Source organism: Achroia grisella, unplaced genomic scaffold (assembly GCF_030625045.1).
Source record: "Achroia grisella isolate CSIRO2021 unplaced genomic scaffold, CSIRO_AGI_Agris_v1 utg1186, whole genome shotgun sequence".
Lineage (NCBI taxonomy): Eukaryota > Metazoa > Arthropoda > Insecta > Lepidoptera > Pyralidae > Achroia > Achroia grisella.
In genome coordinates, this window is record NW_026712592.1 from 1,215,937 (window position 1) to 1,221,936 (window position 6,000).

Here is a 6,000-nt window from a genome sequence, read left to right on the forward strand (position 1 = left end):
ATGAAGAAACGATCGATAGCAGTCTTTATTGAGCTGGTAGAATCATAAAAAAGAGCATTTTGCAATATCACAAGAGAGACCACTTTTATAGTGATCTGCGCTACCTTATTAAGTCAGCGTCCGACCCTTTTACCCGGCCCTCGAAATATTTATGAAAGTGAAAATGTCCTTAAATGCACCTGTTTACCCTATAACAGGATATTTTACTGAATTGGAAAGGTAGAATTGTGAAAAATTACTGAAAAACAAATTGGAGTTAATTACTTCTGAATTTATTACTGTCGTTAACGTTTTGTTGCCATTTGTGAGAGTGAATTCGCTTTTTGTTCGTGATACGATATTTCGGTTCCCATTATTTATGATCGTTAGGCTTTTTGTTAAATAAAAATAGAATTATTTCTAACGATTGCCTCTGAACTTTATATTTCTTACTCAAAAGTTTCATTCTTTGGAAATGCAATAAAATACAATTGAAACCTTTGTATTGGATCTTAAGCGACTTGGCTCTTATAAAATGTTTCAACACACGATGTGTAGATATAGTATAAGATATATTATAGTGTACCTACATATATTATGTGTAGTTTATAATAAACATTCATTATTGTTATAGTAGGACACTCTATCAGTGACATGATTTATACTTACGGTACAGGAAATGTTCGTGATATTCCTATAGATATTACTTCATTTTGAATAAACGCTACTATACCTCAAAATATTTTCGAAGTCAAAAGATGTCATAATAATATAGCAATCATAATAAAAATTTGCTCCAGAAAGCAGCTCGACGTATTAGCATACATACGGCACACTCACACATACCGTCAATTTATGGCCATGTAATATCGGGACAATTGCCATCTGAAGGAAACGAGACTGAGGGAATGTTACTACCTCGTCTCCTAATTTATGAGACGTAATATTAGAACTCAGGCCGGCGCCGTCTCTTAACTTTCACCTGAGCTTGCTCGGCACTCCGCAGTACACACGGCTTTAAGAACATAATCTTTATTACCAACGGGAGTACTTACAAAGAGTTCCTTTATTTTATTCCCGGTTGCGGTGTAATATTTCCTTCTATATCAAATATGCAGAAATCTCTGAGCGGGACGAATATGTAATGTTTCTTTAAGCCGCGTCGCGCCACGAATCTCTTTTCTTACTTTTTATCCCATTGTACAATATGCAGAATTTCATTTGTGGGATTCCAGTGCGTTTCATCAGCTGTTGCATAAATTATTGATTGCTACTCCCCGCCACGTCGCGTATGAATAATTAATTTATGCTGGTGGCTTCATTTTAAAATATTGAGCTGTGGTTTCATCTTTACTTTCGAGCCAACTGGTTTCAACACAACAGATTTTGTGTTGGTATTTCGCTGAAGTAAGTAGGCTGATTTAATGTATTTTCCGACGTGTTCATTAGGATGATGACGGAGTACAAAAAAGGCTTATTCATTGCTTTGACTCGTTTTTTTTTCGAATTGCTTTCTTTTGTCATTGAAATTGGTTGATTCGTCTTACAATAATGACTTCATTAGCGGACGCGTACCGATTGTTGATTTTTAACCCACTTCTATATTTGTGTACATTTCAAATAAAATAAATTTTAAATACAAAATCACACTATATTGCAAATTATATAAGTTTTATATCCGTATTTTATGTTATGATTTGTTTTAATTAGATTAGGAAAATATTTTGGTTAAATATTAATTATAAGAAGTCAATGAAACATGATCAATAAAATAATATGGTCTCTAAATTTTAATTTAAAATATGCATATTACTTGGCTCCCCATATACACTTATTTCTTTATCAAATAAAGATTAGATTACACTTGTTATTTCACAGCTTCAAGCACATTCAATGTTTTATAATATATACAAACTCAGTTTTTCAGCGCCCTGATAGTATCGCTAACAATATTATCAGGGCGCTAAAAACAGAGTAAAACGAACCCCCTGAAGGTAAGCGCGAACTATCGCCTATGCATTATCATGTGACGTGCGTAATGCCACTTATATGTTACCGGAGGACTAAGGTATCTTCCCTCCTCCTATCAACAAATTTAATTCAGTAAATTTACTGCCCTTCAGATCAAATTACTGATTATGTAGGCTACTTGGTGGTTGCAATAGGTGAAATAGGTATCCGTGACTGACTATGTACAAAATCTACCTTGGTACGAGTAAATAGTACGAGCTTGACTATTCTAGGTATATATATAAATAAGTAAGTACTTACCTAATCAAGAATTTGTAGTCGCTTCTGTAAGAGGTTTACTCTGTGGAGTTTGTTTTATTACTTGTTAGAACGTGCCACTTCTTATCATGAAATGAGGTTGTATACTTATCTGTTTCTTTCATTTATAATAAAATTATGGTGGAAAATAAGTTTGTATTGTAAATGAAAAATAAACATAATTAGTTAAGGATAATTATAAGAAATATTAAGAATATTTATATATTAAGAATAAGGAAATCCATTGGCAACAAAAACATTAAACGTTTCTTCAAAATTAGAAGCATTTATTAAGCAAATCCTCTTAAGAGAAAACTTGCATGGAGTTGCTGAACAATAATGGGTTGTTATGATCAGGATAACCGAATAATGTATAGATTATTTATTTGTTTTACTTACGTAGTTGATTACTTCGTCGCAAATGAATGATACTGCGATCCCGCTACTCCATATAATAGGCGCTTCATCGAAATACCTTAGAGTTTTTAGTTAGTAGGAGTCTCACTATATCCATTCGCCTCCCCAGAGAGAGCGTATCCATGGAGATTTATTCAAAGAAAAAAAATGGCTCTGAACGCAAGTTGAATTTATCTGACTTTGACTGACTTGAAATAATACCTATTTAATGTCATATTCTTTCCATACATACATTTTATAGATATGAATATATGTAGTATACTAAGTTATATTTAGTAACTGCTTAAACTGTAGCAATTTACACCTACTTTAGCAGCTACGAACTATGTCACTTCAGAGTTCCAGGTATAATTATAGAGGTAAAACAGGAATGAGACATTGCAACTATTGTTCATAACATTGTGACAGAATTTAAGCAGAGGAACGTCACGTTACATTGTTGAAGTTATACAGATATACCTAATTAAATTTTCATAGAACAAGCAGTGTTAATTTTTGTCCATTATAAATATATCCAAACTCAATTCAAGTCTTCAAGACCAAATTTTAATTAAGTATTTAGAAATATGTATTATTATTAGATCTTTTAGTAAACTGAGCTGTATGATTATAACTCATTAATCTATAATATGATTATGCACATAGCTTATCCATATTTTCTATACAATAAGAATTAAAAAAATATAAAATTAAATAGAAATAATGTAATTTTAATTTAAATCAATTTATTTATATAAAGAAAAGCATTATCATTGTTTGTTCTATTTCCGCATTTGTAAAAAGAGCACTGAGAACAAAAGTAAAATTTACTAAATCGCTACGCATTATCATAAATGATAGGTAATTTATATAAAGGGGAAAAATTTGTTTAAATTTTTGTTACAATATTTTTAAGGTGTGGGAAGTTAAGTTAGAAAATATATTTCCATACGTCTATGTGGATTTAATACATATCAATGATTACTCCTTGTATATAAAACGACACTGAGACATGGTCAATGGCATTGTTGCAGTACATAAAACTAATAACAGTACACACATTGTATGTTAAGTTGTTAACAGATAACACTGTGGCGTAAAATAAAAAAAAATGTTTATATTTTACTGTATTTTATGTATGCCGAAGGTGCAATTAAATGACTTATCTATCGAATACAGATAGTTAAGAGGAACATAGATCATATATATAGAGTGAGGAGTACTGAATTCTAATGAATATCATATCTTATAACAATACTATTTAAATGGTAAGAATAGATAGGAATTATAGCAGAACGGATCGAACTACAGAGTCATAGCTCAAATTCTGTAGATAATAGCTAACAGACTGCTTTTTTGAGAAGTACGTATAGGAAGTGGTTATATCATGAAATGATTTTTTTGCCATGGTAATTTCCTTCTTATAGGAAACGTACCGTACCGTAGTCTATGGACGCCTGAAACACCAGCGATGTCATGTGCGCTTTTCCGACAGTTAAGAAACCACAATATACTTTAAAAAAAAACTTTCTGTTTTCTTCTTGATAATTCCAAACATTTCTAATATGTTAATAGCTAGTATTGTGACAAAGATCATCCTAGTACATACTTAGGTATACCGCCAGCATCTATGCAAATAAATTGGCGAAGATGAAATAATCAGTTTTTTTATTTATTCTAATAAATTTATAGCTATGGATATATCATATACGGTATTTAGTCCCATTTGTGCTAAAACTATGACTTTAATGTACATATAGATTCATTAATTGAATTGAAGAGTAAAAATGGTGGTATGGTAGCGGCCCGATTATATAAGTATGTATATACTTGTATATCACCATGAAAGAAATATATCATATGACCCTTTTCTAATTTGGTGCCGACATAAACCCGAGCCGTTTTCCTTACATTAACATACATATAAAGAAGTGAGTTCGCGACTTTTTTCTCAGCATAATTTTCCCATAACACAGCTAATATAATCTTGCATTGTTGTGATATTCGTCATCTGTTTTTTGGAATAAATCTAAATAAAACAAAAAGATGTAGATATCCAATTACATTATACAATTATATAACAATCTGTTAAAGTTATTTAAATAGATATCCTTAATGGACGTCATCTATATAAGTACTATATTTCAGTAGCGGAAAACTTAGTACCATCAGCGTGGGTACCTCCGTCTCACATATTTCAGTCGCTAAACAGTTTGTCCAAACAAAGACCCTTTTCGATTGAATAGCAGGCAGACTTTAAAGCAGTGAAATTACAAGGTATGTAGGGACAACATCTTTGTCCCGTGAAATGGCAACGCCTAAGTGGTATCGCGGCCGTAACATGATAATGTGATGTTTTTAGTACAGTTCATGTATAGAGATGATGGTTGCCACTTACTACCAGGTAGACAAACAGATTGTTTACCACTCGTTATATAAAAACCTCTACCTCACCACTCTACTCTTGCCAGTATATTACTCTGAAGGCCGAGACATGGCAGTAAAATTAGTGGTATCGAATTATAATACATACCTAGTTCGAATTAGTAATGATACAACACAATACGAACTGTCAGTGTATAGTGTGACTGTCATGGGGTAGCAATACCGTTTTACGGGCTCGGTGGTCTAATGGTTTACGTCCGATTGTCGCGGTTTCAATAACTCACATTCTTGAACATAATTGTATCGGTCTGTGTGTTTTCTATATATATTATGTATGTATTTAAAAAAAATCTAAGTATCAGTAGTCTGGTACTCATTACACAAGCTCAACTTAACTTGGGCCTAGATGTAGCTTTGTGAATTGTCCAAGCATTTGATTGTAAGGTTCTAGGTACAATACACACATTTAGGCGACGGTTACTAACTTTGCTTCAAATAGACCATCTGCTAGTTATCTTTTCCAGTTATACAAAAAAATGTTCCAATAAACATTCGTTTATTAATATCTTTTAAATAAACGACAGCAATATAAAACTGCAATGCGACCATCACTGTATAAATCGATTACCTATTCAAACTATTTTATTCATCTGGCAGACGAATCATAAAACTTTAACGGCGAATCAGAAATAAAACGTTATTGATGTCAGCAGAGGGCGGATGAATTAAATATTTGGCAAAGGTGCGAGTTTCTCGTTAGTTTGTATATAAAATATTAAATCTTCCAAAAAACTTCTATGGAGGTACGGTTTATAAAAAAATAACTATGATATTTTTCAGAACACAAATTCAGACATTTCAGTTCAAATTATGTGACCTTTATCTTTATGTAAGTTTGGTAAATAGTATTATCTAGTACCAAAAGGAGACTTTATACTAAGCGGGTTTGCATTGCCTTTGACTCTCACATAC